Source organism: Bidens hawaiensis, unplaced genomic scaffold, assembly GCF_021521415.1.
Source record: "Bidens hawaiensis isolate Kalapana, Puna unplaced genomic scaffold, B.hawaiensis_p1.1 tig00001575_1, whole genome shotgun sequence".
Taxonomy (NCBI): domain Eukaryota; kingdom Viridiplantae; phylum Streptophyta; class Magnoliopsida; order Asterales; family Asteraceae; genus Bidens; species Bidens hawaiensis.
The window spans coordinates 1,539,562-1,565,384 of NW_027491088.1; the positions used below are offsets into that span (position 1 = coordinate 1,539,562).

The 25,823-nt window shown below is 33.9% G+C and overlaps 1 long non-coding RNA gene and 2 pseudogenes across 3 annotated transcripts; 2 read left to right on the forward strand and 1 right to left on the reverse strand.

Annotated features, from left to right (window-relative positions):
- Positions 1-1,275: 1,275 nt before the first annotated feature.
- Positions 1,276-5,006, forward strand: LOC143587494 (glutamate receptor 3.4-like; annotated as a pseudogene). Its single transcript, XR_013144904.1, has 5 exons — positions 1,276-2,654; positions 2,769-3,047; positions 3,553-3,584; positions 3,659-4,068; positions 4,435-5,006. The product of XR_013144904.1 is annotated as a glutamate receptor 3.4-like (transcript).
- A 668-nt stretch (positions 5,007-5,674) lies between these two features.
- Positions 5,675-7,476, reverse strand: LOC143585503 (B-box zinc finger protein 21 pseudogene; annotated as a pseudogene). Its single transcript, XR_013144552.1, has 3 exons — positions 7,240-7,476; positions 5,960-6,373; positions 5,675-5,851 (listed from the first exon to the last, which is right to left on the reverse strand). The product of XR_013144552.1 is annotated as a B-box zinc finger protein 21 pseudogene (transcript).
- An 8,863-nt stretch (positions 7,477-16,339) lies between these two features.
- Positions 16,340-18,055, forward strand: LOC143585510 (uncharacterized). Its single transcript, XR_013144553.1, has 3 exons — positions 16,340-16,515; positions 17,748-17,824; positions 17,908-18,055. It is a non-coding gene; the product is annotated as an uncharacterized LOC143585510 (long non-coding RNA).
- Positions 18,056-25,823: the final 7,768 nt, after the last annotated feature.

Below are 25,823 nucleotides of genomic sequence, written 5' to 3' on the forward strand. Positions count from 1 at the left end.
TTATTTATATTTTGAGTTATGACTTTTTATAATTTTTTTTGATTTTTTTGTTAATAAGTTTTTTATGTAACCACAAATCATTATCACACTTTTCATTTTTGTCTCCTTTTTTATTTTAACTTTACCTTATTTTTAATGCTAATTTACTGTCTCTTGGTCTATCTTCATTGATTAATATTTACTGATTTTAACCTTTCACGTGACTACATGCATATTTTACTGCTATCAGTAGAATCTTTGTTATAAAAACCTTGCATTTATCTGATAATCTTCTGGTCACGTCTAGTGTTGTTGAAAATCTTGATTCTTTACCCAAACCTAAAGCTTTGTGCTTTAATTCTTCTACTACATATACAACTAATGCAAAACTGAACTCAAATTCCAAAAGGGTGTTTCTCAAAACTTCAAATTGACGTGCTAAAAATGAGACAAGTTAATATGTTTCTAGTTTTAGCTTGTGGCTGATGGCGGTAAAGGGTAAAACTGGAAATGCAACAGTTTCGCCATCATCGTCGTCGTCTTCAAGAATGCCTAGTGTTGTGAATGTTGGAGCATTATTCACTGTGAATTCGGTTATTGGCCGCTCCGTGAAGCCTGCAATTGCAGCTGCCATTGCAGACGTCAACTCCAGTCCAACTGTTCTTAGAAGGATAACATTGAACCTTATTTCGCATGACACTAATTGCAGCGGATTTATTGGCACCATTGAAGGTACTTTGTACCTTCTAATCTTATATTAATATACAACTTATTGAATCTATAGCTCTATACTTATAAACACATATTATTATTAAGGATAATGAATTAATGACTGAAATGTCTTTTGACCGGTTAATGTCAACAAAATGTCTATTGGACCAACCAATTTCCAAAGTGTTCACCCTAAAGCTCGTCGACTTGATCATTTTTTAATAAGAACTCGACGTGGTTTTAAATCAACCAGATTCAGTCAAGTGTCATAAAACTCTCGGGTCACTTGTTTTTGTTAACTAAAAGAAAGAAATCATTGGGAGGCGTTGTATTTAGGCGTCACACAAGATTATTTTGGCTTCCAACCAGATTTATTTTGACATCCGATGAGTTTTATTTTAGCACCTGCCAATATTTATTTTAGCTTTCGACGAGAGTTTTTGGCTTTCTATGATATTTTTTAATAAGTTGCCGAATCTGGTTGGTTAAAAATTTTGTCAAGTAATAATTAAAATATAGAAAGTGATATGGCCAAAGAGTTTTAAGATTGACATTATGATAACTGGTCCGACAGTCCGCCAAATGAATATTTTGTCGACATTGACCAATGAATGAACATTTTCATCATATTTGCTTGTTATTGTCTATGAATAGCTTTGGAGTTGATGGAAAAAGACGTTGTTGCGGCAATCGGTTCGCAATCCTCCGGCATTGCGCACGTAATCTCTCACGTCGTAAACGAGCTTCACGTCCCGCTTTTATCATTCGGGGCGACCGACCCGACCCTTTCGTCGCTCCAATACCCGTACTTCATCCGAACTACTCAAAACGACTTCCACCAAATGTCCGCCATCACGGACCTCGTCCTCCACTTCGAATGGAAAGAAGTCATTGCCATATTCGTAGACGACGATTACGGCCGCAACGGCATATCAGCATTATCCGATGCGCTTTCAAATAAACGCGCTAGGATTACCTACAAAGCGTCGTTTACTCCTGGCGCGTCACGCGCCAACATTACTGAATTACTTACGGGAGTAAACTTATTGGAGTCCAGTGTTTACGTGGTGCATGTAAACCCTGACTCCGGGTTGGAGATATTCCACGTGGCAAAAAAGCTTGGGATGTTGACTAGTGGATATGTTTGGATAACCACGGATTGGCTACCCGCGGTTTTGGATTCGTCTGTGTTGCCAGATTCTGACACGATGGACCTTATTCAAGGCATCGTGTCTCTTCGGCAATACACGACGAATTCTGATGTTAAAAAAGGGTTTATGGATAAAAACAAGGGTTTAAATTCGTACGCACTTTACGCTTATGATTCCGTATGGTTACTCGCACACGCACTTGATAAATTTTTCAAATCCGGATCAAGAGTAACGTTTTCGTATGATCCTAATCTTCGAAAAACGAATAATAGCGAGCTTCGATTATCCGCACTTCGGATATTTAACGAGGGAAGTAAGCTTCTTGAAACAATTTTAAACACAACATTTGTAGGTTTGACCGGTGAGGTCAAGTTTGACCAAGATAAAAACATGGTTCATCCAGCTTATGATGTGATTAACATTGGTGGGACCGGTGTACGGACCGTCGGGTACTGGTCAAACCACTCGGGTCTCTCGGTTGCTTCACCCGAATCGTTGTGTGGGAAACGTAAGAATAGTTCGGATCAACGGCTTTTTAGTGTGATTTGGCCGGGTGAGACGAGTGATAAGCCGCGTGGATGGGTGTTCCCGAATAATGGGAAGCCGCTACGAGTTGCGGTCCCGTATAGGCATAGTTATAAGGAGGTGGTGACAAAGGTTAAGTCAACTCTAGGGGTAAGAGGATATTGTATAGATGTTTTTGAGGCTGCTGTGAATTTATTGCCGTACCCCGTCCCACGAAAGTACATTTTGTACGGTGACGGTAAAAGAAACCCGAGTTACACGAATCTGGTCAACGCAGTGGCTGATAATGTGAGTTCTTGTTTGACTTTCTTGGTCAAATTTTAGTATCAAATCTATATATTTTTTTAAAGTATAGTATTGGTGTAGGATAATAACATTATTTTGATTTGTGTACATTTTTAGACGTATGATGCAGCTGTGGGGGATGTTTACTATAACAACAAATCGGAAGCGAATAGTTGACTTTACACAGCCGTACATGGAGTCTGGGCTTGTGATAGTTGTGGCGGCCAATAAAGCGAAACCCAAACCATGGGCGTTTCTCCAACCGTTCACAATTGAAATGTGGCTCGTCACTGGTGGATTTTTTCTTTTGGTTGGATGTGTTGTTTGGATTCTCGAGCATCGGTTGAATCATGAGTTTCGTGGTCCGCCGAGTCAACAAGTCATGACAATCTTCTGGTTAGTATTTTTTTTGTTGCACCAACATCTAGGGACTAGGGGTGTGCAGACTCAGTTTGAGTCGGTTTTGGGCTCAAACCAAATAAAAAACCGAAAATTCATTTTTATTGAAAGTCTTTCTGCTTTTTGTTATTTTAACATTTTGGTTTGAATTTTTTTTCTAAATTAATGAATTTGGGCCTAAGTTATTTTTGTTAATTAGTGATTTGATTATTATACATGTGGAAATAAAAATATTGTGATTACATTATTATATTAAATTTTATAAATTAATATTTAAAATTAAAAGTGAAAATATAAAAATTCAGGTTGATTTACATGTTTTTTTTATTTTAATTACATGCAAAACTGGAACCGAACAGAAAGTTCCGTTTTTATGAAAACATAAAACCAAACTGTCATTTTTGTTTGGTTTTGATTATTTTGGTTTTTTCTGTTTTGTGCACGCTCGTAAGTCGTACCAATATCAAATAATCAGTTTTTAACAGTTGTCTTGAAATTTCAGGTTTAGCTTCTCAACTATGTTTTTCTCACACAGTAAGTACAAATCCTGACTAAACCAAGAAAATATCATATATGAAAACTTTACATTAGGATTTTACTGTATGCAGGAGAGAACACTGTAAGCACGTTGGGGCGGTTAGTGTTGATCTTGTGGCTGTTTGTAGTGTTGATTATCAACTCTAGTTACACAGCCAGTTTGACATCAATCCTAACAGTACAACAACTGACATCGCGTATTGAAGGGATAGATAGTTTGATAGCAAGTAATGAGCCGATTGGAATTCAAGACGGGAGTTTTGCGTATAATTATATGATTCGGGAGCTTAATATTGCTGAATCGCGTATCAAATACTTGAGAGGTGAAGAGGAGTATGCAAATGCACTACGGTTAGGTCCAAAAGGTGGTGGTGTGGCTGCCATTGTCGATGAGCTTCCGTATGTAGAGCTGCTCATGCGTTACACCAAGTGCGAGTTCAGGATCGTTGGCCAAGAGTTCACTAAAAGCGGTTGGGGCTTTGTAAGTTACTCTTCCCTTGTCTGTTTAAAAAGTCAAAGTTTGACTTCTAAAGTCAAACTGAGTTTGTTTTAGCTAGGGGTGTGTGCGGGTTGGTTTTAGGCTCAAACCCAGTTCTCTTACAGTGTTTTGGTTTTACTATTTGGGCTTGAAAATTTTGGGCCGAAAAAAATAATGGCCTAAAATAATGAATTTGGGCCTGATATTTTTGTTAATTGTTGGGCCCGTTTCAATCGATAAACAATATAAATGAATTTGGTTATGCTTCAGTTATTTCGGTTTTATAGATTTCTAAAACGGTTAAACGATTTAATCAATTAAATTTAAAAAATATTTTGTTTGACTTAAAAGATTCAACTTGCATTTCAGGCTTTCCAGAGAGACTCACCTCTAGCAGTTGACCTATCAACCGCCATCCTCCAACTGTCTGAAACCCGAGAACTACAACGAATTCATGACAAATGGCTGTCAGCAGCTTCATGCTCGACGCAAGCCACGGATTTTGAAGATAGCAGTTTATCACTCAGCAATTTCTGGGGCTTATTTGTCATTTGTGGTGTCGCGTGCGTCATTTCTCTAAGCATTTTCTTCTGTCGGATGATGTGTCAGTACCGCAGGTTTAAACCCAATGAAGAAGAGCCACACGAGATTTTGGAAGCCGAGTCAGATACACGTGGAGGGAGATGGCCCTCACGAGCCATTAGTTTCAAGGATTTGATAGATTTTTACGAAAAAGGAGGCAGAGATTAAGGAAATGGCTAGACGAAATGCACGTCAAAATAGGAGGGAGTCGGATGATCATGATGGCTCACCTTCCTAAAGTGGAAACATATGTTCTTGCAATATGATTTCGTTACGAAATATAGTGTTGTGTGATTTTTTTCTTATAAATGTAATGCTTAGTTTATAGCCATATACAGTTTTTTCAAAAGAAATCCTTACTGATAGCCTGATAGGTATAGTTTTCATTTATTACATTGTAAAACTGGCTGTGTAATTAGAGTTGATATGCATGGTTTCCATTTATTATGTAGGCTAGTTTGGGCTAGTTTATACCTAGCAATCCAGCCCAAGAGGATTAAAAATCACCCAGTTTAAGGTGTTGCCTAGTCTGTGGCGGCAATGGTTTAAACTTTAAAACGGGTTGTTTTTTAAGCTATCGTTATAGTTGATTTGATACTATGAACAAAATCATCCATGAACTAACCTAATGTTGTTTAATTATTTTATTTCATATAAAAGTCCAGTAAATGAACCAAACAGCAAACAATCTATCAACTGTTGGGCGTAACTCTTGTTTACGTAATACGTTAATACGAAAGAGAACATAATTTGTTGTTCACTTAGTTAAACGAACAAACATGAACACGGCTTTCGTACGTTTATGTTTGTTCATATACGTTCTATTATATCTGTTCATTTATGTTTGTTCATATACTAGATCGAAAACTATAAAGATGTTATCATTTAAACTTTGATACATTAAGGTCATGAATCCACACAATCTCCTAAAAAAACAAACGATTCTGCAACTTTTTAAAATTTCAAAACTAATACTATTACAAAAAAGATGTAAAAGAAAAGATTCATAAGTTACTGAGATACCAATCTACCATAGTTGTGTTGGTCTCTTGAATGTGTACTGGTCTTTATACAAGTTGTCAACATTCTCCATGCTTGTTCTTGATATTTGATCATTCGACGAATTTACCAAACTACCCAAATCTTGTGACCAGAATGAACCCAAATCTCCATTGCTGTCAGAATCATGTGCTATAAATGGACCCTGTCACACCATCACTCTTTTAGAATCTTTGTATCTTATATTATATTCATAAATCATAACTAATGTCTAATAATTCAATAATCAAAAGGTTAATTAATAATTACAAACCTCAAGCAATCCGTACGGATGGGAAACAGGAGGGTTCAAAAACTCTTCAACATGCCATCCGGGTAATGTTTCGGTTAAGTACTCGGATATGCTACTGGCCTCCATTGAAACGCTGTCGTCTTGGCTCACGCCTTCATAACGATTGTTTACAGAGGTCGAATGTGTAGTTGTTCTAAGGTTTTGATCTTTGGAAACGTAAGAGGGTTTTCTGCTATTGATAGATCCGTTAGAATTTGAAGAACAACGAGATTGATCCGATGAACTATCGTAACACGAAGATGATTCCGACAGCTTAACTCCAGCGAGAAGAAATCGACTGTGATATTGTGTGTGCTCGTTCGCTGAATGAATTGAGATGTCACATGATTTACAGAGAATCGCTCGGTCTTTGCAAAATAGAAATGCTCTTTTCTCCTGCTTACAATTATATGATCTTATCAGTTTAAGCCATAGTTGGTGCAACTGTTTGAATAATTAACGGTGATAGACGCATATCAGTGCAAATGAGCCGAGCAGAGCCACTCACAAGCTATTGGAGATCGGATCGATAAGAAGCTCTCGAAACGAGCCGACCATATCGAGCCCAAACTGAGCCTCAAATAAAGTCCGTTTACTTTCTAGCCTGAGCTCAAGCCTCAAATAAAGCTTGTTTTAATTTCCGAGCCTGAGCTCGAGCCTTGCATATTTGCATGGAAAGATTGTTTAGGCTCGCCAAGCCTTAACAAGTCGTGAGTAGTTTTAACTTTTAACTTTTAACTTTTTAAGGGTTAACCTTTTTAGACTTCTATGTATTAATTACACACTACACAATCGAGATTTACTTGTTTAAGGTACTGCACACAATCTCAACCCAAGCTTATATTCGTTTAAAGTTTTCTTAGAATATATAAAAATAAACAAAATGGATTATGGATCTAATATAATTTATAAATGATAAGCATGTTGAGCCCGAGCCAAGCTTTAGAAAAAGAGCTCAAAACTCGTAAGTCAACACAAACCGAGCTCGAGCCTAGTAGAATCATTAACGGAAAGCAATGTACAACAGTGCAATTGTTTGAATAGGTAACTGCAATCGATGCGTATCGGTGCAATTGTGTAAATCATTAATCGTAATCAAATAGTGCAACTGTTTAAATAACTAACTAACTGCGACCGATGTATATCGGTGCAATTGTTTGAATCATTAACGGCAATCGATATACACCAGTGCAATCGATTTAACGCATATCGATAGAATCAATGCAAATTTTATTATTAGAATATATTTTATTTTATATTACCTGACAGATATCGCATAGAGGCGGTTGATCGGAGGAAGAGTGGAGGGAGAAGCGGTGGTGTTTGCTGGCGAGCTTGTTGGCGTGGTGGACACGGCGGTCACAGCCGTGGCAAAGAGAAGCTTCGTCGGCGGTGCAGTAAACGGAGGCTTCAGTTTTCTCACACATATCGCATTGAATCTTCATTTTGTTTGTTTAATTAATTATAATTAAATTATGGTGAAAGTATGGGTGAGGAGACAGGTCTTTTATCCTTGAATTCTTCCTCCCATCAAAGTGTGAAACTAGTTTTTTAATGGTGGAGTTATATAATTAGTCCTTTATTGTTAGTGAATAAGATATAAGCCCTTTTAGTTTTGAGAAATAATAGTTGGTCCCTTGAGTTTTTGAAATGTCGTTAAGCATGTATTCGATACAATATGTTCCAAGTACTTGAATCTTAGAAACGAATAAACGAGTGGGTCATATTTCTTAATAGGGAATATTGTTGTTCAAGGGAATTGATTAGGAGGGGTGTTTTGAATCATGAACGGATAAAGCTAAACTAGATGGACTTGGTTATGATTTGAAAGTGATTAATCTATAACTGGTTATGTAACATATGATTGACGAAATATAGGTTATTTTGTCGCTACTAATGATCTAGTTGTAATGGTAATAAGATTTCCATTAAGAAAGGAACTTCCGTCCACATACTTGTGTTGTTAGTTATGTGTATTGAATTTAGAATATAGTTACTTGCCTTGCTAGCGGTTTTTTGTTCCACCTACACATTACCACATTGCTTATGAAGTCATGAACCGACCTATGTGTGTTCACGTCTCATTATGTCGCAGTTGGATTTGTCATTGTAGACTAAATTTGAACTCTTCAGTGCTCACTATTTAACTTTAAGGTTTGTGGTATTAGTAAAATCATAATCGACCTTTATAGGTTTCCTATAATCATAACTTTGTTTGTTATAACATGTAACTTACATATTTATTCTTGTAAATACCAGTCAAAAAATTAATACGCTTTCAGCCTAGTCGAAAGATTAATTTATCTTTAGTAAGCCTCATGGAGGTACTTGTGTAGTTGTGTGTGATTAAAGAGGTGCATAAGTGTGATTAGTTTCTTGAAACCCTTACTTCAACTTAATCATATATAAAGTGTTGTAACTTGTATACTGCACCAAAATCTCTTGGTGTTTATGTGGCTAGTACGAAAAGTCATGGGAATTAACCGTCCATTTCAAATACTTGTAGTGGAGACATAAAAAACAGAGGAGGTGATGGGCTCTCTGTCAGGACTTTATGGGCCGCCCAGAGTTGCTTTCATGGCCACTTTTCCATAAAGCTTGAAAGTCAAAGTCAACTCAATAGAACTACAGTTGGTCAAACTTGTCAAAATTCTCACAATTTATAGAAAATACATGTTTCCTATTGTTGAAATTGCACTCCAAAATAAACGGCATTTCAAATCACATATTTGGCGTGAAGCTTTTAGGAGCTACAAGCTTCAAGCTTTAAAGAAAAAGTTCATACTCAATTAAAAGTCTTGTTTGGTTCAAGGAGCTTGAAGCTTTTAGGTCAGAAGAAAAAGCTTAAAGCTTAAAGTTTATACTGGTAGCGTTTAGAAAGAGCTACAAGCTTTTAGTATATTAATTTACTGAAATAACCTTACAAAATAAATACATTTACTATTTTTGTTTATAGTTATGCCCATTTTAGTAATTTTATACATTTTATTAATGCTCTAGCTACTCTGCCAAACATCTAAATATATCTAAAAAGCTACCAGCTTCCAGCCATCAGCTTCTAGCCACCAGCTATCAGCTTCCAGCTACAGCTACCAGCTAGTTTTGCCAAACATACCAATTTATTTTGAAAATTAAAGTTATATTCATACACAGTAAAATCTCACCCCTTAACACAAAGTCATGTAGGCGCTCTTGTTTTATATGTTTAAACGAATAACAAATATCAAGAACAATACATAGCTCGTAAACCATATATTTTTATATTCTATTGCTATCTCATACACTGTCTCTTTAATTTAGATTATGTTACCGACGTTATGAAACTATTTTTAAATGTATAGTTTATGATGATTATATAAAACAAAGTGTTAATATTTTATGTGTACTTTTTGGCCATTAAAAGTTGAAACGCTCAATCATTATGTCTTGTGCATATTTGGGCACATTTGTTTTTTTATATTGGATATACCAAAGGATGGGCAAAGCAATAAAAAATGAGAGGTGGGTTCTCATAACCGAAAATGACAAATAGCACCTTTTTGCCAAATTAATGGTTCTCACGTGGTACACCTTTTGAGCAAATATTTTATGTCCAATAAAGTAATCATAAAATATATATTACGGTTTTTAAAAGTTATATTATTATAAGATATATTATTATTAGTTAACTAATATAAGTCTGGTTATGACAAGAGGGTCTGGCCAAAATAACCCAACGAGGCTATTATCAATTTGTGGAATGTAGTAGCTTAAACACAAGAAAGTCGTCGTTTAAAAAAAATGCAACTTATAAGTTATAAATAATAAGACTGCATATAAAAATCTAAATATAATATTTTTTTCTAGATGCTTAAGATTTGATCAAATCTTCAAGTTTCATTTTTAAAATATTAACTTGTGGTAAACAAGTAATTGAAAATTTAAACTCTTAATGAGATTCTAACAAAAGGGAGCTAAAAAAATTATCGTGACGACCTAACTCGAAATGTTGCCAATTATTTGATTAATAAACCTTTAAACCATGAATTTGTTGAGTCGACCATGTAACGCTTATTAGTTATTACCAAAAGAAATGAAATATAACTTATTTAGGCATTAACTATAATCTGACCTAACATAGGGGGTGTTTGGCCTAGCTTTTTTATTTTGGCTTATGCTTATATTTTAAATTAGCTTATAGCTTATTTTATATTATTTGATAAGCTATTTTCAAGTGTTTGGATTAGCTTATATCCTACAAGTTAATTATGTGTCTTAATAAGCTGTTAAATCCACTATTCTTTAATTTGTGAGAGTAATAAGTTGCTTTAATAATTACTAATCCATCACCATTTAAGAGAAAATGAGTAACATACAATTTTAAACAAATAATTTTCTTCAAATAAGCTAAAAAACCATCTTCACATAAGCTTCTCTAAATGAGCTTATATAAGCTCATAAGCATAAGCTTAAAAAGCTAAACCAAACACTAAATTAAGCTTATTTTGTAAAAAAAGCTAAAAAAGCTATAAGCTTTGTTAAAAAAGCTAGGCTAAACACCCCCATAGATTGTTTTACATGGTGAAATATACTTTGTTTTGGCCATTTACTAAATACTTGTCATGTATGTGTCATTTTTAGAGCTAAATGGTCAAAATCGTAAAAGTAAAACGATTATTGTATAGAATAGCACTAAAATACCAGTAAATATGGTTATTCATTAAAATTATGTTGTATATAACAAATTTTACCTCAAATTTATAATCTTTTGATCCAAAATAGTTCGTTATGATTTCATTAAAACATATTAACATAAATCAAACTGCATCTTGATAATGGGTAAACGAGCAACAAGTTGTGCCGCTATCCCTTTTTGAATCGCAAAACCTATTCTACTAAATATCAATCATTAATTCCTCGGGCTCTGCGTGTCACTGTGAATAACCTTTTAATTTTCCATTGTTTTAATTTTTAATAAACATTTTATTATTTGATATCATTCGAATTTTGTTTTTCTAAATTCAATATGTTGACTGTGTGTAGCCTCATGTTGTTATATTCAATTATATCCTACAATAATATTGTTAGGTTTATTATTAAGTTATCAATCGTTTTGTTGGAGAAGTGGTAGGCTTAATAGTGGAGAAGTGGGATCCACACATGATGACAAAAAACACCTTTTTTTTTATTCTCATGGAGATATGATACTATATGATCTTTAGCACCGAAAATCAAATAAACAACTATTACGGCAGATCGCGAATATTTTGATGCAGGCTTTTTTGCTTTTTATAAATCATCACTAAATTACGGTTTTCGTCCTTGGTATTTGATCCGATACGTTATCTTGGTTCAAAAATTTAAAATTTATCTTTTCCATTTTTATGGTTTCATATTAATTGCAACTATATCCAACAAACTAATAATGTTAGTATTCTCTATTAATTATTTTTTAGAACGGCGTGTTCTCTGTTAAATAAAATGACATTTCGATCTTTTAACATAATATACAAAATAACAATAAGACAAAATCTAATATTAATATGTAAAATCTTCACGATCACCATGCCTTCGTCTTCCTTTTTGTTAGCAGACGTGGAACCCCACCCCCGGCCACCCACCATTTGAACAAAGCCATCGTCTCGAGCACCACCATCTTCTGATTTGAGAATCGACCACCACCATCATTTGTTTTTTCCGGCTTGAGTTTTGATCTAGCTAAAGCTAAGGTGGGTGTTGTTATGGTTGGAAACACGCAATTAACCAACCTCGGGGGCAATACCTTAAAATTTCTATTGGACCCATCAAAATTAATGGATGAAACACTTACTCTTAAGTTAACTTTGTTGTGGTGATAAATCCATTTTTTTCATATCTATTAGGTACTAAACCTTTTTTTCAGTGACTTTGTCTCTTACAAGTTACAACAGGTAATTTTAGGGTTAATTGATCAGTTTTATAGTGATAAATATATGTTATGTTGTCAAAATGTTAAAATTGTGACTTAGTTTTGTTAAGACTTGAAGTTTGGGGTTGATTATGCAACAACTATTAAAACATAAAGTTTGAGACTTTATCTTCTTTCAGTAATACTTTTGAGAAAATTGATTTGGAAGACCTTCCATTGGATCCCTTCGAATGAAAATCAATTTCATCTTATCACGTTAACCAAAAAGATGAAATTAAAGGGCCTATTTGAGTAGAGGTGCATGTCAAGTTGTCAACCACATTTTTAAAAAAGTTTTAGTTTGCTTTCGAATATTTTGTTAATTTTAGCTTGAAACTTATCGGTTGATTTAGGTTTGCATTTAGATTGTGTGTTATCGACCAACGCCTTGGGCGTTTTCATTGCCACATAGTCTCTATAATGCCAACTACACCGCACTGTTGCACCAGAGCTTCAAACCCGGGGCATTACGAAGCATGCGATAAGGCATTAATAAGCGTTATGATGGATTTTGTTTGGGGTCCATTCCTTTTCAATAACAAAATTAATAATAATTTTCAATTTCATGTTAATGCTTGTTATAGCTAATTAATACGCACTACTCAAGGGGTGAGTTAATTAATGTCTCACTACCTACGTCACATAGTGATGCGAAGTTTTAACTAGCACTTGCTGGTTAACCTACAACAAATAGACTTATAACTTTAGGAACTATGAATGTGAGAAAACAATTTTCTCAAGATTAAAGTTGAATAGAAAAACTTTGGTTTAATATTTTAATCATGTGACCCAGAGCGGACCAAGAAGATTTAATATTTAGCGATGAATTAATGATGCTTAAAAATTTCCAATTTCATGAGAATATTTTTTGTGTCCATCACATATTCACATTGTATAGTTCCATAAAAGCATATTCTGGTGTTCGATTATGAATAAGTTCAGCATTAAATGATGTACAAACTTATCTCTGTCAAATCAAATTTATAGCACTAAGTTTTATAGCGTTCGATAAATCAGAATGTAATTTCAAATAAGAAACATTAAATAAAAGAATCAATTTTATTTGATTATGGGTTTGATTTTATCAATATCTATATCTATATTACATTATAGACACTTCCTCCCATAATAATAATGGTAATTGACTGCTCCTGCTTCCAAGTCCGATGCAACCATCCCGACCGGTCACTTCAATAGTTTCTTTTTAATTCATCTACATACGTCACAGCCTTCAACAATCAATCCATTCCTCAATCAATTTGTTTTAATTGCTGTCAGTTTCTATGTAAGGCCGAGGGGTGTGGGGGGCTCTAATGGGGGCGCGAGTGGGGGCTCCAGCCAATAATATTGTGACGTGTGGCAGAGAGAGAAACTGGATAAGGGGGGTGTTGGAGCCCCCGTTGGAGCCCCTGGCCCTGGTGTGGAGGGGCTCCAGCGGATTTTTTTTTTATTTTTTTATAAATATATTCAAAAAACGTATTATTAAAAAAACCTATAAATTATTAAAAAAAACACACATTTTTTTTAAAATTCAAATTACAAAAAAAAAACATACTAAAAATTAAACAAACAATAATACTTAATAATAACACTAATCTAATAAAAGAAAACATACTAAAAATTAAACAAACAATGGGCTTGATTTTGCAAGAGATTGACCACGGTTGCGGTCAAAACTCCCCCTACATGAAGAAGCAAATCATCCTCTTCGGAGGAGTCGGAATCAGACGAGTACGACGACATTATTTTTAAAAAAAAAATTGGGAAGATGGGTTGATTTTGGGTTTTTTTTTGAAGTTGTGGTAATTGTTTTATATGAAATGGGTTATATATAGGAAGAAAAAACTTTTTTTTTTATTAAATAAGAGCCCAACGGCTCAATTTAAATGTCCAACGGCTCTTTCACGTTTTCCCATGCCCCTTTACGCCATATTCGTCCCGCGAAGGTGCTTGCGCCTGCTTTGTTTTTCGTGCTCGCGCCCCTCTCGCGCCCCTCCCGCGCCCCGGGGGTGTGGTGCTAGCGCCTGGGGGCGCGAGCTGAGGGGCTCTAGCGCCCCCGTTGAAGCCCCACACCCCTCAGCCTAATATAATGCCGATCTTCACCCCTGTGGTATCTCTCTCAGCCACCACCTTCGCATCACGAAAACCAGGTGCACATTCAACTTCTTCGGAGGAGTCGGAATCAGACGAGTACGACGACATTATTTTTAAAAAAAAAATTGGGAAGATGGGTTGATTTTGGGTTTTTTTTTGAAGTTGTGGTAATTGTTTTATATGAAATGGGTTATATATAGGAAGAAAAAACTTTTTTTTTTTATTAAATAAGAGCCCAACGGCTCAATTTAAATGTCCAACGGCTCTTTCACGTTTTCCCATGCCCCTTTACGCCATATTCGTCCCGCGAAGGTGCTTGCGCCTGCTTTGTTTTTCGTGCTCGCGCCCCTCTCGCGCCCCTCTCGCGCCCCGGGGGTGTGGTGCTAGCGCCTGGGGGCGCGAGCTGAGGGGCTCTAGCGCCCCCGTTGAAGCCCCACACCCCTCAGCCTAATATAATGCCGATCTTCACCCCTGTGGTATCTCTCTCAGCCACCACCTTCGCATCACGAAAACCAGGTGCACATTCAACTTCCCTGATTACCTTCACGTATGGGTTTAACTGATTATAGGGTTTCAATTAATTGCATGTGTATGCTTTCAATCCAATCCAATTTAGGGTTTTTTTTGTCTTAAAAATTAGCATATGATTTAATTTAGTATCTAATATGAATTGAGATTTTTTTGAAATAGAGTTTAGTTCTGTGATTTTAATTGGATTTAAGCTTTAGGTTATGAAGTTCAACTTTACTTATTAACTGTAATTTAGTCTTTATTGACATATTTCATGCTACAGGTTTCTTGTTTGTAGTTTCTCTTTGTACGCCTCTCGAGTCCTCATCGTAAGCATGCAATTTCACAGAGTCGTGCACACAGATTTTAGGTGAATGTTATTTCTTAAATATTTAGTCGTGTAATTTTTGTTTGAATTATATGCTTGAGTTGGATTGATGTTTGATGTAAGTAATAATAGTAGGTTATGGCATACGTTTACTGCAATAAAGAAATTCCAAACGATTACCCAATCTGACTCGAGCCCAGCAGATTTCCTTACACGCTACAACGAGGCATTAAGTATGAAAGACAATACCCGTGAATTTTTCTGCTTTTAAAAAACCCATAAAAGTTGATATGTAGTTTTAAACCGTACTAAATTTGCAGCATACTAAAAACTCAATTTCAATTGAACTATGCAGTATTGTTGATTTTTAAATTAGCAGTTTTAACATTAAAAGTTTGTAGCATGACTCAAAGTTGCTTCTTGCAATACTAATGAAAGTTCATATGCAAGTTGGACTCAAATAGCATCATGATGTCTCACACGTCCAAAGCATCATGTTGTTTTTCATTGAACAGTATAAGTTTGGGCACAAATTTGAAAAAGAAAAAAAACTAACAATTCAAAAAACTGTTGTGGACTTTTTTTTTTTGGAAAAAAGTGTTTTAACTTTTGGGTTAACCCAACATACTACATATCCAAATTACTCATTTACACCGAGCAACACTTTATAAAATTATTTAGAAGTTTGTATGTTCAATCAGTTTGAGTCGTTTCTTTTAAGGTCATATTTTATTTTTACTCATTTGACCGGTTAGATAGAAATGAACCCGGATCGACCAATTCATAAATGTAAATTTGTAACCAAATTCATGCATTGAATTTCTCAATATTAGGTTGGCACTTGTTCACTTTTGAAAACCAGGTAAACTTAGTTACTTAACACGGGTTTCTTACGGATTAACCGCAAATTATAATATCTCTTTTGGTATTGGTGTGTAGCATAATTTAGTGAACCGAACCCAATCGATTATACATATAGTTATCCAGAATGTATATTTTTTTTAGAATAACATAATCATTTCCTATTCTTTTTTATGCATTTTTTTTACATTGTGGGGTGTTTGCTCTTTAGAATATATGTTATGAATGAAAAAAAGTTGGCCTTTGCAATGTGTGGCCCTACCCCTACCAAGAGGTTTGAGAAAATTTCAAGTCATGATAATATTTATCTTTGTAATGTTTGCAGAAGATCCAAAATGTATGTGCCCGCCAATACGAGTTAGGTTGGCCATGATAAGGCGTCTTATGAGCAACAACTGAAAGGTATTATTTTCCGTTATCTTTATATGCGCGTTTCACATGTAACATCAAAGCGGAAAGACAAACTGAACCAATTGGAACTAATTGTGCATTAAGGTAATATGTTTTATTTTTACGCTTTGGTTTCTAATGTTGCCCTTTTAATGACAGGGAGACACCTCGATAACGTTATGCGGGTTGGTGGAAAAATGGCGGAAGTACACATGGATCTCAAATGATGGCATTTAATATGCAAGTAAAACATTTAATAATTGAAAGTTTTGTTAGTCAATCGTAATCTTCTAACTGAATCTTTTATTTGCAGAGGTATGCAAATCACTTTTGGTGGTTATGGATATATTAATAAATATGATATGTTGATGAAAAAGATGTATATTTCATCCACGAGTTACATTATTACCTATCAAAATGACACTCAAGGTATATACTATCCTTTTACTACTTATCTCATCCTTTTAATATAGTTTGTATTTAGAGTAGGGGTTAAACAAGACATGACGCTTGTCAGCTACTTGCGGTTGGCTTGTTGACAACTTGAATTGAGGCTTTGGCCTAAAAAAACTTTGATGAATAAACGAGCCCTAGCTTTACTTAGCGAGCTCGACTAGGCTGGCGGGCCTAAATGAGCTTATACTATTTAAGTATTTGTATATTACAAATATTAAAAAAATCGGTAACAAATTATTATATGACACATTTTAATAAACCAAAAAAAACCAAAAAGTGGGCTAAATGGGTCAACTTGTGAACCCGTTAGGTTGACATGGGCACGACCCGTTTAGCTAAATGGGTTCTCGGGTTCCACTCAAAGCTGAGTTGAAACCATTTAAAACCCAAAGCCATGACGATTAACCCATTTACTAATGATTAGAGATTGGTAATCCTCATAATTAAACGTTTATTCAAATAATTAAGGAAAAAACTTTTACATAGCTTTGTATGTTTGCCATTTATCTAAACTTAACATGTGTAAAATTGCTTGTATACATGATAATGAAGTACATTATGAACCTATTATTAAGTTATGTTTATGCATTTCTTATATTGCATTATTGCTTATCTTTCATAGGTTGTAAAATATTATACGAATAAGAATTGACTAAATTTTACAACATTGATGAAACTGTAGCACTTTAAATTCATATAACCAACAGTATTATGGTCATATTTCACACCCGCCACCACATAATTAAAAACTGTTCAAAACGATTTACTTAAAAAGGTATGGGTATCAAATTTGGTTTGGCCCAAAAAGCCCGATCTAAAATATGTGTTGTCATTTAAAAAAGATATCAATTTGGTTATGGTCAAAACGGGTCACGTTATAAGAGTATCAATTTCGTTTGACTGTTTGGGTCAAAATGGGTCAATTTATAAAGGTATCAATTTGGTTAGATCATGGGTTGCTCGTTTCATAAAAGTTATAAGTCATAGTTGCAGCAGTTCATACCAGATATAGTCATATATTGATTCAAGTGAAAAAAAAAACGAGTATCGGGTGTATTCAAACTAAATCTATGTCAAGTATGTAAACTGTATTTTAATTGTATGCATAAAACCATAAACCTGATGTAAGTATTGTTGTAGCCAGAAGGGTAAAAGGGACAGAATGGTTATTTACTAATTACTAAGCATTTTCATGTTGATTGTAGGTTTGTTTCTTTGATTATCTTGGAGGAATCCACTTTCCTAATGTTGAAGCATATGTTATTGCCGAGGGAATGTTGTTGTGAGTCTTTATAAACTTGTTTATTTGTCCGTTTGGCAAGATAATTTTTTATAACGCCACTTATTTATATTATTAGTTTTCAGGTGGTACAAACTTCAACTATTGGAAACTCTTGTGAGTGTTATGAACTTTTCTTCTTTAGTCAATACAAATGCTAAAGATACCGTCTGGTTGCGGGAATAAATAAACTTCTTCTCGAGTTTGGCATTTGTTGGGCACATGCCTATATTTATATATTATTAACTGATTATTTACTTTCTTTATTGAGTAAAGTGCCATTTTAGTCCTTGTGATTAGACAAATAATGTGAATTTAGTCCAAAAAGTTTATTTTTTGCATATGGACCCTTCACGTTTCCCAGTTCTTGCCAATTACATTCAAATCACTAACCCCGTTAAATTTAATCGTTAAGTCAGGGGTAAACATGTCTTTTCACTCTTTCTTTATTATAATACTTATTTCAGTGAACTACGGTTTTCGTCCCTATGGTTTGTCCAAATCTACAGTAGTTTCAATTTGCAATTTTCTTCCCTATGATTTCATTTCACTTGCAATTAAATCCAAATTCCCTAGCCTCGTTAAGTCTGGTTGTTAAACCCATCAGCGTGCCATTCACATGAGGGGTAGTTTTGTTCCTTCTTTTTTCCGTTTTCCCTAAATACACTCAGCCCCTCACGTTAGAGGGCTTGCGAATTAGGACTCAGGTTTATTTGGGGAGAAAAACAACAAAACTGGTCATCATGTCAATGGTACGCAAATGGGTTAACGACCATATTTAACGAGGTTAATAAATTCGGGTTTAATTGCAAGTGAAATGAAACCACAAGAATAAAAATTGCAAACTTGAAACTATTGGACTAAAATCGCTGATTTGGACATTCCAAAAGGACGAAAACCGCAGTTCACTGAAATTAATATTATAATAAAGAAATAGTGAAAAGACATATATATATATCTCTGACTTAACGACTAAATTTAACGGGGTTAGTGATTTAGATGTAATTGGCAAGAACTGGGAAACGTGGAGGGCCCATATGCATAAAATAAATTTTTTGGACTAAATTCGCATTATTTGTCAAACCATAAGGACCAAAATGACACTTTACTCTTCTTTATTTAAATGGGAAAACTTTGGTAGAGTGTTTTTCCGTTATTGTGTGATCATGCTGAGTTTGGGGTTATAATGTCAAATTGATTATATATCTGTATACTTGACCAAGAAATTTAAAGCAAATTTGTTTTTGGAATGACTGCTTAGACAGACTGTTTGAGATGATGATGAAATGAGGTATAATTGTCATTAGTGTATTTGGTTTTAAAGTTTTTGAAAGCCATTCGGGTTCTGTTTTACTCATTAACTTAACTTTGTGAAGTTACTGCACTAAAATTAGTTCTAAACTTAAATATTACGTGTATTTATTATTTACAAATTGGTTAAAAAGAAATTTGTGGATTACTTACATTGCAAGTTATTGTGAATTGTTACATTAATGAATTAGTTGATTAGCTTAAAAAAGACATACATGTCGTGAAGTGTGGTCTTTTTCGATATGGGATTTTTAAAGGTTGACTTTCAAAGTCATACAACTTGGTTATTATGGTGGATAATTAGAATTTTGATAGATTATACGATATTTGTATTTATTCGAAGTCATTTGAAACTAACATGACATGAAATTTACTTTTGTTATGAGAATGAAAATCAGGTCATTTCCATAACTTAATCCGGGTTGACGTATGTTAAAAAGTGTAATTATTGAACATTGGTGCTAATTTTTGGAGGTTTATATGATTAAAAGATGGATTATGATCTATGTATTACATGTGAAAGTCAAAAAATTAAGTCAAATGTGAAAGTCAAAAAATTAAGTCAAAGATGAATACTTGTCACTTATAATAGGTATCAACTCCTTATGTGTAAGAAAATGTAAAGAGCAATCCGTGTATTGAGAAAATATGTCATGTCAACAATCCATGTGGTGTGTTTGTCTGTAACTAGAGGTTGGTTTAAATTTTGTTTTATCTTTAACAATTTTTATTTATTTTAGTTATGCATGATTAATTTCCTATTAAAACTTCATTATTTTCAATAGATTTTGCATTTCTTTAAGATACCCAATTCGTGTACATATAAAATGAACCCATTAGCTTCATACCGACTAAATCATATACAGTTGATGTAGAGACCCAATAATAGATGAAATTAACATATTAGACATACACCCATATGCACCATACAAACTAATGTGACTATTTATGAATGGACGAAATAAAATGTTTAAAATCAAGAATGATTGATTGGTAATACACAACAACATTGAATTTAACATCAGTTGAGATATCCGCCGCAACGCGCGGACTCTTTACTAGTATTGTATAAATTATTTTTGAAAAGAAAGCAAAAAAAACTCAAACTATCGTTTAGGTTAAGAAATACATACTTCGATTATTAAACGTATGGAATATCAATATATCATGATCATCTGATAAAAAGTAAGGCCCAAAACGTAAGAAGATTTTCTTGATTTATATGTTTTGAAAGCCATGGCCCAAAACGTGAGGCCCGTTAAATATGGATATACTTTTTCCTCACACTGGCGCTTCAAATGTTGGGGTTTAAACTTATTCTTAGACTGTAAAATACAAATATATTTAACATTTTATAAGTTTACTAGCGTGAGACCTATGTACTACACGTCATACGGGTAACTTATGAAAAACATATCTAATAATAATTAAGCGAAATACATAAAACAATAAACATGTCATACATTGATAAAGACAATCGTTGTACAATAGTGTTTAAAACAATTTAAGTATTTTATTCAATAAAATTCGTCCTTAGTATTTAACAGTTTTCAATTAACAAATCAATGGTAGTGAATGATTTCAGAGATTTAGTCGTTTTTAATTGTGAGGATTAATGTTCAAGTACAGTCAAAATAGATGTGTAGTATATATAAAAGAAATTTATTTGCATGAATTCCTCAAGTTGCTTTATTTATCTTTTTTAAATGACTAATTTGGATCACTGACGGTCACTGGCTCACTCGAATATTAAAGACCACCCTTCACAGGAAACCCGTTATGGATGAGAAAACTCTCTCACCCAGTCTGAAACCCCCTTGTTTTTTACTTGACAAGAATATGCATCGTAATAATACTTTATTTATTGTTAATAACTTAATGTTAGAACATATTAAAAGTGGACTTGTCGGGATGTTTGGCATAAACTGGCGCTGCTGATTCTTGATCTAGGACTTGAAATAAGAAACAAACTTAGCATGAAAGTAACTTATATAGAGGAATGGGTTAACACAATTTCTTTACATATTCGGATGGGAAGTTGGGAACAATGACACATAGTACTGTAATCCTATGAGCTCTCTCCATTTAGTAACTTAAGGATTTATGTGATTTCCACAAGTCTGCGTTAAGTAAATCAAAACATTAGTTTGCACTAAATGAAAAGAGGAAAGGGGGGGGGGGGGGGGGTCTACGGATATATTTTATGTGTTAATAATTATTTAACAAATGGAAAAAATATAGTATAAAAATAAACGGTGATCCAGTTTATATACTTGGTTCCAAGTTCCAAACCTCAAACGGTCCGATTCACTTCAGTATGGATGATTCGGTTGGGTTTAAAGGCTTGTTATCATGGTTTTAAGTGTTGACATGGTAAAATAGTGTTATTGGTATATGATGGAAACCCACTAGATATTTTTTAGCAAACCAGATTGATACGAGTTTTTGAAAGGAAATGCATTATGTCTCTTACAATAACTAGGCCTACATGGATCTTTTGCAATATGAGGCTATATTTGAAATATGTGCACCTTTTATGTCGTTGTAATGATAACAAGTACTATTACAACTTATATGTCATTTCAGTAATAATCTAATTATTTGAATAAAGTTCTTAGAAAGCTATTTACATTAAAATACACTTTGGGCTTGTTTACGCCCATTTGACATGTTTCCTCTTTAGACAACTCGATTAGTCTAACGTTTTGACCCATTATTGATAACTTGAACTAACGCATTCGAAATAAGCGGGTCGAAGGTACCATCTCTCCTTGCTTGGATCAAGGAGTATTTTTTTACACTACGGAAAGGATTTAGTTTATTTTTTACTACCATAATTGTTTTCAGTATGATCGGGTTTGCTATTCAAAATGGGGTGACAGCGCAGCTTGTTGCCCGCTTATCCACCCCTCTATTGTAATTGGATCCACAAATAGTTAAATTTACATGTGTTTTAAAAAAAAATACAATCATAATTTGCAGCAAGTGGAAGCATGAAGGTTTGTTGTTTTGTTTCAAGGTTAAGCATACTTGTAATTAAATAAATTTTCAAATTTTTTGTAATTAAATAAATTTTCAAATATTTTGGGCCACCTCTTGACTTCTTTTCATATGTAAATAACATACAAAAATGAGGAAAAAAGACACGATCCTTGCTAAAATATTTGTAGGGCCTCAATAATTGAATATAGACAATCTGGCATATCCCATTTTCATCATTATATGCTTACTAAATTCAAAATCATAGACATATATATAAACTCAAAATCAAAATGGGACATATAATTCTCCTTTATTAGGTCCTACGTAAACTCGATTGAGTTTCGCCCATAAGACACGTGGACTCGTGCCGACATGGTGAAAGACAAAGATATAGAGGTTGATGGTTAATGTTAATGTAAACATAAGTGATCCTTGACTGATAAGTTGATCATTAAAAATGTTTTTATTAGTTACGAATTTATGTACTTTTGTTGGTGACTTGTCGCAACTAGCAAGTAGCAAGCATATTAGGATTATCATAATGAAGCAAAGGGTGATTATATGATCCAAAGTTATGTGGTAGCTTTGGTTGAATGGAACTATGGAAGTAGTTGGAGGCTGGAAAGACATTTAAGCTTCACATGCATTGTTGAATGTTGATAGATATAAAGAAACTGCATCTAGCTACTTCTTTGGATCCACATGTACCCATCGCCTTATTTATTTTCAAGCCCTTCCATCCTTCTTTTATAAATTTATTTCTCATTTGGACCACAATAACCTTCTTCTTTCATAAATTCTATAATACACCAACTCAACCTTTTTGGCTCTAAAGTCGATTTTAAATTCAGGATTTGTTTTTTCAAAGACATTTTTCCTTTCATGATCTAAGTGTTGGAATATGATAACATACATTTTTATACGATTTCTCTTGAATAAAATCATACTTAAGATGTTAAAAGATACACAATCACACATATTCTCACTACTTTAAAAGATCAATCTTTCCTCTAAAATGTGCCTACAGTTTTCCTACCAACGCATTTTCCTGTACTTTTCCGGTAAAATTCCTACAAAAAAGAAAAGCTCTCTATAACTTTGCAACATAATTTTGACAAACATAATCCGTGTTGGAATAACGTCGTAATCTTCAAACACACTTCCAACAAGAAAATGCACTAAAGGTTTCCTTTTATTTAACAATTTCCTTTTAAACGTGTAGAAAAATATTATTTTATTATTTATATTTATAAATTCATAGCAGAAAATTTTCTCTTTAAATGTGTAGAAAAGTATTATTTTATTATTTATATATGAGTAATAATTATAAATGCATAGCAGAAAATTTTTCATCAACGTGTTTTCGACAAACCTCATTTTTGTTGGAAATGTGTTGGAATGATGGTTTCCTATGCAATTATGTCGCATAATGGCAAAAGAAGTTGAGCAATTTCCTAATAGCGTCGACCTAGAGTTAACTTTAACAAAAGGAAAGTAATTTTTCAAACACATATAAGTAATTATTATACTTTACATCATCAATGGATCAACTCAACAGGGATTTGGCTGATTACCTTTAATGTTTTAAATTAGAGTAGAAAACGACTGTCAGTCGTGTTCTTTCATTTTAAACAAGCAAGGTAGCGGGCCCAACTAAACAATTTGAATAACTTCGTATGTTTTTTTGTGCCACGGTTCTGCAATAAGTCCAAGAGGCTGAGCGAAGTAAGTTATGATCAAAGAGAGAGAACAAAGTATATACAATTAAATAGCAATAACATGTTTATCTGTTTTAAGTTTACACACCCTTAAATGACATTTATAAGAAAGAAACCTTGTTTGTTGACACAAAGCTCAAAAATTCATCTTTAATATGTACTAAAATTTAACTCAAAATGAAACTCAATAATCAAATATAACATTATTTATTACATTAAAGTGCATTGCAAGTCTTTGTCTTAAAAGATAAAACTCTCATCGATAACTTTTTGATAAAAACAAATAAACATTTTCTTTCATATATAAAAAAGGTGTTACAGTAAAAGTAAAATGTTTGAAAGATGGAATTGGATGGTGCAGCCTGCATATCACAAACACTGCTACCAAAAAGTAAGAAAAAGATAGTGCAATAAACAAGAAAGTTGTTGCCAAGTATACCATACAATAAGACAACTTAACGCCCCCCCATGCAAATTTACTTTTAAATACAAACAAGTTTTTAAATTTAAATATTCGTTTCCTAGATTTGTTAAAAATTAATAAATTTGATTTTTTGGATGACAAATTACATCATTTACATGTAAAATTATTCTATATATAAGTATATGTTGTTAGTGTGTTAAATGAATATAGAAAGATGTTTGTGAGTGCCATGTCTTGAGCATTTGCTATCTCTTGCCCTTAAACAACATGTAGTGTTGTTAATGTGTTAAATGAATATAGAAAAACATGGAGATTAGGATCACTTCGTGTACTCTTAGGTTGTGTTTGTTTTTGCTTATAAGGTCTGTAAGGAGCCTACGTCTGTGGGTCGCAGACATAAGCTTTTGAAGGCTGTTTGTTTTAAAAAAAAAGATCTGAAAACTGCTTTTATGGTATTAAAAAATAAATTTTTTTCATCATCTTCACACAACTTAACATCATACCAAGTATCAATACCCAATGTCCAACACCACCACCACCCACCGTCCGCCACCACCATCCACCGTCCGCCGCCACCACCACCCACCACCACCTTCCGCCGTCACCACCACCCACCACCACCACCACCCACCGCCTGCCGCCACCACCACCGTCCATCACCACCACCACCACCCACCGTCCGTCGCCACCACCACCCACCGTCCGCCGCCACCACCATCCACCACCACCACCACCCACCCACCACTAGCACCCATTGTCGGTCACCATCACCGTCCACCACCCACCGTTCACCGCCTACCACAATCGTCTACCACCACCCACTTCCATAGTTCGTACATCACTACCAATTATTTTAGCAATCTACAAACGTTAAATGAATTTTATCTACTGTAATATATATGATAGGTAACTAATTTTCAGTTTATGCAGACGATTTCAAGTTTATAAAACAAACAGTATTATATTTTCAGATTGCAGACCTTTAGAGTTTAGACCATATTTTCAGTTGCAGACATTAAATCATATGAAATCAGATTGCAGACAATTTTTGTCTTTAAAAACAAACAGCACCTTAGAAACTCTAATTAACCCTCTTGCACTATATTCACTCCTTATATGTATTCTCTAGATTTTTCTAAAAAAAAGACTAACAAGTAAATTCCCGACAAAACTAAACTTTTTATAGAGATTTATTTCAGTATCATTTAATCTTCAAAAACCTTATATTATATGTATGTGTATATATATACGTAACAATAAATGACACTAATCTATTATATTATTAAGCATGACGGATGGGCAATCTACGTAATTTCACAATTCAGGGACAAGGACATAAATGACTTTTCACAATTGGGCAAAAAAATAATTTGACAAGACATGAATTCATTGTTAAAGCATTTATTGCAAGTTAATAAAGCTTCCCGTTTTGTTAAATTACTTTATACTCCTTTGACATTTATCATTCATTCAAGTGAGGATGGTGATGGGTCATGACATTTAATCTTTATAATAATAATAAAATAATAATAATAATAATAATTTTCAATATAATTGGTATTTATTA